Genomic DNA, 13,766 nt, shown 5'->3' on the forward strand with positions numbered 1-13,766 from the left:
TACTCGAGGGGATATTACTCAAGTCAGCACCAAGAGCTTCAGCCGGTTTCCAAAGCCTTTTGAATTCTCAGAGCTAAGCCCAGTGAATTCAGATGAAAGTTCCTTTTCTTCCACTTTTAAGGGAAGAAATAACCGAAGTGAACTTTCTGCAAAACAGCCACCCAGGTTTAGTAATTGGGGAACAAACCTAAAGCACTGCCAAGGCACACAACTAAGCATTTATAAACCTTAATGGTTTATTCAAATACTGAGTACTGATGTACCGGACCAAAAAAACACAGAGGTATTCCAGTAACTCTGTTTCAAGTTACGTAATTCCATCCTCGGTACACAAAAACTCTGGTTCCTTCGTTCTTGCTGCCGAGCCCACACTTTGTGCTCTGAGGAACAGGGGTACACGGGGCGCATACTAACGACACCAAGTTTCCGCTGATTCCGGGGAGAGGCAGGGCAAGCAGAGGACACCACCTGGCCCTGCCTCGGCTCTCAGATGATGTCGGCCTATTCAGCAGGGTACTAGAAAAAAAAAAAGTCTCTGCTGCTTTCAAACACACACAAAGGGCCATGTATATTGCCACAAAAAGCAGGAAACCACTCTATCTCATCAGCAGACAAGATTCTGTAGCCCTCTGAGACTTACTGCATTTAGGCAAGACGAGTAGGTGGAGGAAGAAACATCAGCACCCTTTAGATTTGATGACAGTTCCTCCATCATCTTCCACCTCTGTCACCATCCCCACACCCTATGCAGCATTCCCAAGCCACTGTCACTTTTTGCCCGATGGTCACCACTACGTGCGGATCCATCAGGGTGTGCCAATTTACAGAATCATAGAATAGTTAGGGTTTGAAGGGACCTTAAAGATCATCTAGTCCCAAACCCCTGCCATCGGCAGGGACACCCTCCACTACACCAGGTTGCTCAAAGCCTCATCCAAGCTGGCCTTGAACACTTCCAGGGATGGGGCAGCCACAACTCCTCTGGGCAACCTGTTTCAGTGTTTCACCACCCTCATTGTAAAAAATTTCTTCCTTAGCTCTAATCTAAATCTACCCTCTTTCAGTTTAAAGCCATTGCCCCTTGTCCTATCACTGCAAGCCCTTGTAAAAAAGTCCCTCTCCAGCTTTCTTGTAGGCCCCCTTTAGGTACTGGAAGGCTACTAGAAGGTGTTCCTGGAGCCTCCTCTTCTCCAGGCTGAACAACCTCAACTTTCTCAGCCCGTCTTCATAGGAGAGGTGCTCCAGCTCTCACGTGTCAATTTAGCAAGTGTCAAGCCAGTTCCAAATTCTTCTGTTCACTTTAACAAAAAAATTTCTTTTCCTCAGTTCCTAGTTCCCCTATTTTATCCCCTACAAAACAAACAATCCAGAAACTCACTTTAAAATAAATAATAGCAACACTGCAGAGCAAGCTTACCCAAGCAAGGGGCTAAAAAGTCTGCACAGTAGAGAAACACTGACTGAGGAAAAGATGCACTTACATCAAAAAGTGACCCTTGGTTTTCCCCACAGTGAAGACACTCACAGGATCGCTGGACCAACCTGCAGATTCTCTGATGCTGAATAAAGGCTGAGCTCGCATTGCGGAATTTCATCATTGGAAACATGAAGGTTATTTCTAAATTAATGCACTACGATCGACCCAAAAAGCATTCCTGGGTGCAAAAGCAAGCTGGGACAGAATAGCCCACAACTGTGCTAATGAACCATCTTAGACTCCAAAACAAGGTGCATAAAAACAATCTCACAGGAGTGATGGCTGAACTGGACTAGGGGCTGAGCCATGCCTGGAAATTGTCTGGGGAGAAGGCTAGCTATAATTCCCCAAAAATCATATCAGCAAACATCATCACAGACCATCTTCTTCCAGGCCTGGCAACATTCTTAGGCTCATCTCAATCTAATACAGATATAACTTTATAGACTCATCTCTCTGGCCACCTATGCTCACAAACTTTGCTGAAATGTAGCTTTAAGCATTCTTCTCTTAATTGAATTTTGTTACCAACTCCAAAGATTTAAAGAACTCTGACCAGAGAGCCAGAGACAGATGCACACACACTGCCATAAAAAGCAGAAAAGGCAATGGAAAAAAAGACACCCATGCTCTCTGGAGAGCAGAAAGTGTAATTACATTCAATGGAACTACTCTTCCCTTATGCACATGTCACTGGCAGTGCTCACTTCTACCTTTCAGTCCTGATCATTAAAACAGACCAGATACCAACCTTTCAAAAAGAAACATTGTTTTCTGTCTCTCTACCTGTGGACACCTTTCTCTGCAACATCTCAGCTCCTGTGCAGCCCAATGACTAGCAGATATCTCCTTCAGCTGTGTCAGAGTGAGAGGCGTCCCAAAAGCAGAGCTCAGAGAGCTCAGACCAGATATGCTGCAGCAAGAAAAGTCCTCTTACGACTGCTCCAGACACAAGTCTGAAGTTTGGGCATCCTCATGACACTAGCAGGCTAACGCCAGCATGAAATGTAACGCATATCCTTAATGGAAGGGAGTTTTTTATGGTTTGGGGACTTTTGTGGGGTTTGAGTTTGTTTTTTTTTTAATCCAATTCAGTACAGCTTAAGCAAAAGCCATATAAGTTAGGGAAGAAGCTGCAATGAATCACAATTGTTACAAAACAAAGGCCAAATTTTTCAAAACTGGTTACTCATTTTAGCATCTACCCTAATTTGCAGAAAATAGGAACCCACCATACATAATAAAAATTACAGTGTAGGTTGAAGTTAAGTATCAAACTTCAAATTACCTGTTATTTTTTAAAGCTTTGAGAGTCGGACACCTAAACATAAGAAAAGCTTGATCTATTTTAAAATACATATCCATATGGTGCTTCTGTCTAATTATTCTTATTATTTGGCTTTATTTGCAAAATAGATATGAAAAAACCAAAACAAAACAACAACAAACCACAAACAAACAAAACCAAAGAACGATGCTTGGATTACATAAACCCCAGAGGGATGAATTAATTTAAATTTTATAGTGTGTCTAGAATTATTCTGTCTTTTTCCAAAGTTAGCTGTCAGCAAAATTTGCAGACAAATTGAGCTGTTGAATTAATTCCTTTGTTATAAAAATTACCAGTTAAAACAGATTACCTGCAACTGTCAGCTTCAAATCTCTCAAGTTGAAGATTCAGCATGTTTCTCTAAGGAAGTAAGTGAACTGCTCCACTTTTCAGAGAAGTAATTACAAAATCATAGTTTTTCTTTTCCAATTTAAGCATGATTAAAACTGAAATAGATAATAAAGTCCATTTCAACAACTTACATGTTTTGTGGAGTTTTATTGCAGTTTTGCTCTTTTTTCCACTCTGTAAGAACTCTATCAAAGACCTACTTTAACTGATATAGCAGAGCGCTTATTTGGCAAGATTATAAGGAGATACCAAGTGAAATAAAGCTTTTCAACCTTTCAACTGATATAAATGCAGAAAAGATGCATTAGGAAGAACACTAAAACGCCCTACAGATTCAGAACCAGAAGGAGATGGCACACGGGTTTCCCAGTGCCTGATTATCGGGCAGTTTTACACTCCATTTTTCCTCGGGGCTGCTTGCGCCTGCCCCAGGAGGGCTGCGCTCCGCTTATTCCTAAGCGTGAGCCTGCTACTGCAGACTGCAGTGAAAACCCTATATCCGAACAGCATGAATTAAGCACTAACGTTTTATGCAGAGTATGAAATACACTTTGGAAATCTTCCGCCCTTTAATTCTTCCTATCATATCAAAACACCATGGACAATGGCATCTTCAGGACATCTACCATGAACAGCATCTTTGGAAGTATAGGTTTGCAATCCTAGATTAACATATAGGAATCATCACGGCAAAAACGATTTGTTTACTTTCAGTGATAAAGATCAACGGCAGGAAGTTCAATTCTACAGAGATATTAAAATATTTGTATTATGCTTATTTATAAATAAGTGTATGTTTACGTTATGCTTTCCACATACACAGAATGAAGTATGTATTTTTCTATCAGTACTGCCAATTCACGTTACGGAAAACCCCAAACTAGTAATCTCCAGCAAGCACGCAGCAGGCTTGCGTCACTCACCTTGAAGACCAATATCCAAGCAAGCAGGGAAGGAAATTGCTCATGCAGGGGAATGTCATGCCTCTCTCATTTAAACAGTTATTTACTCAAGTATCTATATCTTTACGTCAGATAAGGGCATCAGTGAGACAAAATACAATTTGACAGTACATACACTACTCTCAGTGTTGAAAGGCCGTAAAACGGCTTCATGAGAATTACTGTTTCAGGCATTTAAACTACATCTTGGGTTGCAACCTAGGTACATGGAATGAGTAGCAACGAGGACAAAGAGCTGGGGACTCATCTGACTATCACACATGCCCTGTTGCACCACGGCAAATGAAGCACAACGGCACTTGCATGAGGCTCCTCCAGTCCTCAGATTGAAAAGCACTTGGGGTTTTTGCCTCTTATCTCTCCTGAGGGGTGAGGGAATCAAATTAAGCTGTTCTTGGGGATGGAGAATAACTGGAAAACAAAAAATAATGCTGAATGGTAGATTTGGTTAGTAGGGATTTTTTTTTTGCACTGAGGACTCTCACTCCACTGGACAAGCAGTAAGCTTCCACCTCTGGAAGACAGTTATCACACATGCTCAAAAAAATAAATTCAAAAAAATTACCTGTATTTTATAGTTTCATCCAGCTTTTATTCTTTATTCTATGCATAGTGACAATACAGATATTAAGGTTAGTGCAAGCGTGTTACCGCAGGCGTCACTGCGTCTCTTGAAGTCTGCTGGACATTAACAACCCAGCAGATGGTCATTACTCCAAACTCCCCACCCTCCATCATCATTAATTCAGGAGCAAATTCATTTCAATAGGCTAGCCCTAATTCATAAAGAACTCATTGTCCTGGCCAAATTAATAGCTGTAGATCTTGCATTACCAGATGTGCTCCAGAGAGACAATAACATTTTAAATTATAATGTGCTGTTTAACATCCACTTCAATGTCATTTCTCATAAATATCAGTGTACGAGGCAAATGTTAAAACTATGAACCTATTCCCAAAATAAACATAGAAAACTCTGTATTTTTGGTTTAGATTCTAGACAGATTTGGCACAAGCATCCTCAATTATCCTGTAACTCATTTGATCAAAAGCTCTCTACTTTGAGACTAAAAGCGGCACATAGTCTTTTGAAAAGCTTCACTTCACCCTGAAGATTAATAAACCCTCAAAATCAACGCATCCAACAAAAAGACAGGCAATTATGGTGTCTATTACATAAGCAACACAATTTAGATCAATAATAATAATAAATAGGACCAATCAAATTTGTAAGAATTTGGAGTAGGTCAACTTCATTGATAAGTTATCAGTAAGAGTTTTAATACATGCCAAAAGGGGAACAAAAAGCAATAGAGGGAATAATTTGTCATGACTTGAGTCACATCACGTCTGACATTTGTCGGACTGTTCTCATTAAAACAACAGAAGAATCTTTTCCATAGGAACAATTTGCAAAAAGGAACATCAGTCCACTAGAAGCAACTAGCAAGCTATCTTTCCAACTTCTGGAAAAATAAAAACTGGAATTTTGAAATATCTATTTCTTTGTGAGGAAGAGGAACAGATTGCTGAAGGATTGTAATCCAAATAAAAATAAAAAAAAAACAGAGACAGAACTTTCCAGAGAGACAGTATTCACTTCAGTTTTAAATTATATTGTTATTTTTCCATGGAACTAAACCACATTTCCTTACAATCCTGTATCTCAAAAATTTCTCTTGCTGATAGTTTTGTTGAAAACTGTCTTTTTGTGTGAAATGTTCTGTTTTCAATAAATTGCTATTTTCCAACAAAATATTTTTGGCTGAAAAATTACTAACTGGCTTCCTTTTTAAAATAATTTCTCAAGTGTAACATTTCATAAGTCCAACGCCCTTTCCTTACTTAAAAGGCTACGTTATGTATTTTAAGAGATATCCACTCACTTTCACACTGGCACAAAACAAGCAACATTAGTGCCTAAACCTGTATGTATGGAGGGTATTTTTCCTAAGTAATCTATTTCCACATGGAAGAAACAAATATAAAAATCACGATTTTAAGAACTTTTCTATTCTACCTTGAAAACAGGATTAGAAGCTATATAGAATCATAGAATGGTTAGGGTTGGAAGGGACCTCAAAGATCACCTGGTTCCAATCCCCCTGCCATGGGCAGGGACACCCTTCACTACACCAGGTTGCTCAAAGCCTCATCCAACCTGGCCTTGAACGCTTCCAGGGATGGGGCAGCCACAACTTCTCTGGGCAACCTGTGCCAGTGCCTCGCCACTCTCAATGGAAAAAATTTCTTCTTTATATCTAATCAAAATCTATCCTCTTTCTGTTTACAGTCATTGCCCCGTGTCCTATCACTACACGCCCTTGTAAAAAGTCCCTCTCCAGCTTTCCTGTAGGCCCTCTTTAAGTACTGGAAAGCTGCTATAATATCACCCCGGAGCCTTCTCTTCTCCAGGCTGAACAGCCCCAACTCTCTCAGCCTGTCTTCATAGCAGAGGTGCTCCAGCCCTCGGATCATCTTCGTGGCCCTCCTCTGGACTCTCTCCAACAGCTCCATGATACTCCAATAATCTTTAAACTCCATTTGATCACAGAAAACTGCAATACCCAAATATGAAATATGCAACTATCTTTACTAAGTAACTTCACACATCTAAATTATGTAGTAAGCAAATATAATTCAGGCTGGATTTACCCTTGAAGTACAGTTTACAGCCATAGATGAAGGAAAGAAGTTAGGGCTGAAATGTCTGTGAGGGCAACAAACACACTCTTAGGAGGTGACGAGGGAGCAAGGGAAAAAGAGGAATATTTTCTTTTAAAAAGGAAAACAAAGAAAGAAAGGAAAATCATAGTTACATCTCCTATCAAATTCCATACTGGTATAATTCTTAATTACAAAAGAAACTAATGAATCGAGAACAAAATAGCATTTGATGTACTGTACTTATGCAACTGAAGCTAAGTATGCTGAAGCTAACCGAAGCTAAGTGGGGCTTTTTTCATGTATTAAATATTTTTTTCAAATTCCTACATAACGTAACTAATAAAAATATTTACTTTTACAAAGGGTCAAGTGGACAGAACATAATACTCCCAGAAGGAAACCAGATGTTTAGTATCTTCAAAGTGATGTCCATGCTGATAAAAGCAGTAGCTAATCTTTCTTCTAGAGGCTGAATTTCTTGCTGAAGTTTCTCTTACTGAACAGCTATGTATCATGCTTTAATGAATATCTGACTCAATAGAACAAGTATTTTTTACATTTTTAATAGGATTTTGGGTTGTGTTTGTAGTCATCAATCCATCAATACTCAAAGAGTTGTCTGAAAATTTTGTAATACAATCTATAGTCCTGCTCTAAGTCATGTATTGTGTCTTTAGCTCAGATTGAAAGAAGTCACATCTGTTCCCGAAGCCAGGATTCCTTAATAAAAACATTTTAGCAAACTTCTACACAGCAATTTGAATACATTAAGTCATTAAGCAAATATTCAAGTGTTTCTCATGAATCATGCAAGAGGTGCAAGAATAATACATCAATACAGTGCTCAGAATTGCAAAAATCTCAAAATAACAATTTATTATCTTTCTTAAACTTATCATACTGTATTAAGAGATCCATAAAATGGAATTTACAAAGACTTGAGCAAATAGATTTCAACTGATTCTGTGGGTTCTTTGTGTATTACTTGGCTGGTGCCATAACTAATATTTAGCTACAAAATAATCCTTCCAACAGATGCAAGATAAGTCTGAAATCCTATGGGGATAGGCTAAATGTTTAAAAGGCTATGGAGGCATGAACAGGGTCTCTGTATCTCACTCAGAAAGCAAAAGGATTATTTAGTTGCTTAAATTACCTTTAGACAAGACTACAAAAAGAAAAAAGAGAGACCAGCTTCCAGATCACTAGAAAGAAGGGAAAAAAAAACCAACACAACACTCAATTTAAAATTGGTTTTACGGCACTTGTTTTTCCATTTTCTGAAGTTTGATCTGATCAGAGAAAAGCAGCAATGACAGAAGTTTAACCTTATCAATGCTGGATAATTATGCAGTTGATTACACTGTCTGCAAATTTAGAGGGCAGATGGAAATCAGATCAAAGCAAGGGTCACAGTTATGACGCCCATTTTGCCAACACCATAACAGCATGTGCAATGCTGGGGCATTAATTGCAGCATGATTCATTTATGGTGTCATGAATTTTGTATTCAGCTACGTTGACGTTCACCTACAGCAATATATTTTCACCTACCTACAATATATTTTTGCTCACTTTTCCCATCTCTAGCGGCTATGTGCATCTGTTATTTGAAAAACCTGTTTAGCTTAAGGAAAGCTGTAAGCTTCCAGCTAAACAGCATCTTAAGCTGTACATCTCAACACCTCCTTTGGTAAGTGATGGGAATCCTCTCTTAAGAGGGCAGAGACAGAGCAGCTTTTGGGACAGCAAGTGACAAGAACGGGCTGGAAAAAAAAAAAAAAACAAAACAAATTTTATCTGACACACATCAGAAAATCCCAAGAAAGAGCACAGCACTACCCAGTGCACTAACTTTAGTTAACCAGCTTCATCCAAGCAATAAGTACTATTGGTTTAAGTATGCAAAAGCAGTGTACTGGCACCTTGCTCACAAGAAATGCTGCAATTAAACACAATAAAAGCAAAAGCAAGAAACAAAGGACAACAAAGTAAGTGGTAAAGATTCAGATTTACAGAGGTCTTTCAATGAACAGCTTTTCAAGCACTTTGTGTGGCGAGAGAACAAAAAGGTTCCCTGTAGGCACACTCCGGGTTTGCACAGAGCACATCCCACTTTCACTCACTTCTGCATAATACAGGAGTCAGAAAGAAAAAAAAATGTGGAAAAATTGTGGCTGGCATGATGCAGAGGACAAGCTGTGACACACTCCACTACCATCCTGTACCTCCTTCATCCAGCTGCTTCACTGGCCTCTCTCAACCATTTCCCCAGGTGTCTGTCTTCCCCACCTTCGAAGTCCCCTTCTTCTCTCAGGCTTGACCCTTTCCTGTACTTCATCATTCATCTGTCCCCAAAACTTCCCTTTCTGCATTCTGTAAAGCCAGGTAAGGAGCTTCTCCTGGCTCAGCACCCATCCTCTCTCCAGAAGGGCAGAAGCACATCACAGAGCTCCTGGGAGTTCCTCAGCACTCCCCTGGGTCATGCTGCAACGGATCAAGCAAAAGATGTTCAAGCAGGACAACGATATCACCAGACTTAGAAACTGCATCCTAGAATTGTAGCAAAAGCTTTGTGAATGTTTCAGCTTTTGGGTCCTTGGTATGAATGCTATTTTGTTTCCCCCCTTCCCCAGAGGAAGCCATTTTCCGCATGATTTTGGAGCATTACACCTACAATGCAGTGACTACACTACTGGAGTCAGGACTCATTACCTACATCATGCAATCAAAACGCAGTACATTCCCTCAAGTCTTTGCGAGATTTTCTTTTTTTGTAAAATACATTTATTCGGAAATATAAACAAGTCAATCTGTTCCAGCATGCAATTTGTTTTTCTGCTCTGGCAACACCTGTGACAAAGGAAAACACTGTCACATGTCACCCATAGCCCCTCTATTAGCTAGTCCAGAAGAGGGAAAAAAAAAAAGAAAAAAAAAGGAATCTTCAAGACAGTTTCACTGCTGTACAGGATGCTCACCAGAAAACAACAGATGTGCTATAATCACTCCTGCCCATTCATTTCCTTTCTGCCAGAAAGAAAGCAGCAGTCATCAATTAAGAACCCCTATCTACTGGACACAAAAGGAAGTACACACTTTTCCTTGGTCATTTGACCATAACAATAGGAGATGGCAGCGGGAAAGGACTGACCGCTCTGAGCAAGCATGGGGGGAAGACAGGGGTGAGTGAGCTTGTCTTTTCGGATTTTTTAAAAAATAAAGATAAGAATTTTTATTCAACACTTTAATATACAAATAATTAAAAAAAAAATCACTTTGTCCACAGATTATACACAATCCTAATTATATTATTCCTAAATTTGTCCATACAATTCATTTAATCTTTTTCACAGCAGAAAATCCCAAACACATAAACTGACAAGATAATTAAGCAGCATCTGGAAAAGCTGTTTTGGCAATAAACAAAGCCTTTTTTAAAACAGCTACCACAATTTTTATAAAACCATGAGTCTAAATGTACTGTTTAGACTTTCAATATGTCACTAGCAGAAGTTATTTGGATTAATATTTTTAAGAAGTCTAGTCAGATCTGTGGAGCCTTCTGTTAAAGATTACTTTCACTGGTCAGCTTCATCACTCTGAAGTAGAATGACAGCTTTCATAAAACAGAAACACACACAATAGAAAACCCTAGAGATGTGCTTTATATTATGTCTGTTTCAGTCTGACTACAATCAGCCACAAAGGGTTTGGGGGAAACTTATTAAAAATTGCTCGCCTTAATTAAGGCATTAGGCCCTAATCTAGCACGCTAAATTAAACCTCAAATATTCCCATGGATACTAAAGCAACGGCTCTAAGAATCTGGTAGGTGCTTCCCACAATAGGAAAGCTTTTACAAGCCTTCAGATCACAACTGAATCCCTGTTTTTGCCATGCACCTCTGCTCTATCACATACCAAAAATAGAACCGACTTACAGAAAAGCTCACACGTGGGCATGCATCATTCCTCTCCGCCCCCACACAGATCTGCAAGCCCTCATACCATTAAAGACATGGCCTAAACAAAGCATTCAGTGATGCACAGATGCTCGAGGAATTTTTTGTGTGTAGTGACTTCCAGCATAAACACACTGTGTATTAAAACTCATCCTGAATTGTTAGAACAAAGTATATAGATCTGACGTTTCCTTCTCTGCTACAACAGACATCAGGATTTTAAGAGATGCTGAAGCCTGTTTTCATTCTTTCCAAAGATTAGCATATTCGAAACACCAACTTATGAAACAATTAAAAACAGACAATATTGCTATATCTGTCAAATTAATAACAGCAAAATATAAAGAAATTTCATAGGATGTCTCCCTCACCAGCTCCAAAAGTTTTTCAGAATGAAAATACTCTCAAAACCTCCAAATTTATATCTGGCAAGTGAAGCAAATTTGGCAAAATTACTGGTGGTTATTTGGAACAGATTTAACATCCATCCCTCAAAGCTGCATCTGCCCGAACCATTAAGCTATTCTTTTTGCAGAACACCACTTCTCATATAAGGTTTCTTCTTTTTTCCCATGAAATCAATTCCTAACTAAATGCACTTCATCTAGTCCTTGAATGCCTTATCCTGTTAGTTGATATATTCCCACACACTCCGGTTCTGTTGATAGAACAATTTTCTGAAGCACTTCACAGTGAACGCTTGTCTGCCATGGATCCCAGAGAGTTTTAGGAAATCCTCTGCCTCTTAGGACACATGCACAAGCCATGTTATCTCAGCTTTCAGAAAAGAGGTTATTCGAGTCTGGCGGCCTGGTTTAGTTTTTCTGTTCATCATGAAAACACATTAAAATCACTGCAACTCAAAACCTGCAAAGCAGCACGTTTGAAACAAAACAGAAATCAGGGAGAGTGGGGGAGAATTTGTGCAAGTAGTTCACTTCCTAAGGTCACTAGTCAAATATTTCAAATGCATTTGGATATGCACAAATCTCAAGCTAAACAAATAAAATTATTTGTGTGTGGAACCTGGGAATGTACAGCCCCTCCATATTTGTGGACAAAAAAAATATGCTAGTAACTAACAGCAAATAACACAGACAACTAATGTTTTGAATTTAGGTCATAGCAATTATTTTTCTCTAATATACGTTAAAACATGCGATCTCATTCAAATCTTGCTATTTTTAGAAAATACTGAAGAGGAATTTCTGGTCTTTCCTCTCTCAGCCTCTGCAAAATGTTTTCCTACTTACAGACACTGTTCTCCCTTGGATACAAAGGAAAGTAAGATCTCACTAATGTTTGTCAGATGTAAGCTTCAACTGAATGCTATGCAATCCTGCTAGCATCTACCTCTTAAAGCTATGCAATCTCAAAGCATTGGATTCAACACAAAGTTGACATTCTCCTAAAATTTTATAAACATTTGAATATAATTGAGTCATCAATACATATTACAAAATTACATTACAAGCCTCACTATCAGTAGGGTAAAAATAATAAATATTATTAAATAGAGGTCTAATATAGCATATTAGTATTCCCTTTGCAGGTCCCTTTGCTCCAGAGTGGCAATTAACATAATGTAGTTTTTAAAAATTTTTACACTAATCCATGCTACACTGGTTTCAGCATTAGCACTGGAAGGAGTGAAGTAGATTATTTATAATCATCGAGTTTTTCCAAATAGCAGTGTCCATGCTGCTTCCCACAAAGCCCATCACTGAATGCCTGCTTTCTTCAGAGGGAAGAAAAGGCTCCTTTGGGTTGGCACCAGGACTGAGGAGGAAAGGAGGGAGAAAGGGACCTTGCCTAAAGCCCTCTTCTTATTTAATGTTTTCTGTGCAGTCTCTCGTCAGCCCTGTCATGAAGATTTCTGGAACGTCAATTTGTTTCAAATGAGTGAAATTGGTTATTACAATCAAGTTACTTTTCCATGGCATTTAAATCTGCTTTTCCTGCACTCTCAATTCCTCAGGTTCCCCAAGACTTTCAGGTAGTGACACTACACAAAGTTAAACCCCTCAAATAATAAACTATGAAAGATAAATTTCTTCTCAAAATGACATACAGTAACACAGGAAATCTCAGGAGAACACAGATGTCCCAGATCTCCCCAGCCCCATGGAGAGACCATTGTTTCTCCATGAAAGTGGCACTTCTACCTCCAAAAGGATGGAATCAAGCAACCAAACAAAACTTGAGCTACAGATCTTTAGCAAAACCTCAGTTACAGAAACAGGTGCTAAAACCAAAGACGCAACCACTTAAGTGCCCTGAAGTTTCAATTTAATTAGTGTAAAACCTCGCCAGCGTGCACATTCAGAAAACCCACTGTCTTGGCTAACCAACATTTTGGGCCCATAGAGTACAGCGATCTATTGTGGATTTGCACACTGAGCAGCCTTATGGTTAACTAAAGATGTGTTCATTGAACACCAACAGTAATCACCTCAGCCAGAAGCACACCAAACGTCATCTCTTATTTAAAAAAAAAAACAAACCAACTTAATAATAATAATAATAATAATAATAATAATAATACGTTACCTGGTAACACTTGTCTAATAAATCACTGTTAGATTAGGGAAAGTGGAGTCACTTTTTCTCTCCTCTGTCGAATCTCTGGCATCCTGCAGAAAGGAGGGTAGAAATTATGGAATTAGAGAAAGCATAAAAGGGAGCACAACTGGGCAGCTCAGCAGGGAGCTGTGCTCACCCCAGTTTACACTCTCTAAGCCACGCTCGCTGCACTGCCTGCCCATTCTGCCTTAACAAGCAGCCGAATAAAACACAGCACGGGCTCAATCTGGTTCAGATTTTGAATAGGAATTAGACACTAATGTGATTCCAAAAATCCCATTAAGAGTCTTACCACCTCTGCGAGTGCCTACCTACATTATCTTTACAAATCTAGATCAGACGGTTTGTCTATGGTTGCACTGTAAGCCCATGGCTGCGGAGGGAAGCGCTGCTGGGTTCCCAAGCTCTAAACCCTAAGAGCTTCAGGCTGTG

At 39.2% G+C, this 13,766-nt stretch overlaps 1 protein-coding gene across 1 annotated transcript in view; it reads right to left on the reverse strand.

The window, feature by feature from the left end:
* PLEKHG1 (pleckstrin homology and RhoGEF domain containing G1) overlaps positions 1–13,312 on the reverse strand; it is a 125,487-nt gene extending 112,175 nt beyond the window's left edge. The window contains exon 1 of the mRNA XM_086625190.1: positions 13,302–13,312. The gene's annotated coding sequence lies outside the window, so the exon portion shown is untranslated. The remainder of the gene's footprint in view (positions 1–13,301) is intronic.
* Between the last annotated feature and the right edge of the window lie 454 nt (positions 13,313–13,766).

The sequence above is a fragment of the Tauraco erythrolophus genome, chromosome 2 (genome assembly GCF_009769465.1).
Source record: "Tauraco erythrolophus isolate bTauEry1 chromosome 2, bTauEry1.pri, whole genome shotgun sequence".
Classification (NCBI taxonomy): domain Eukaryota; kingdom Metazoa; phylum Chordata; class Aves; order Musophagiformes; family Musophagidae; genus Tauraco; species Tauraco erythrolophus.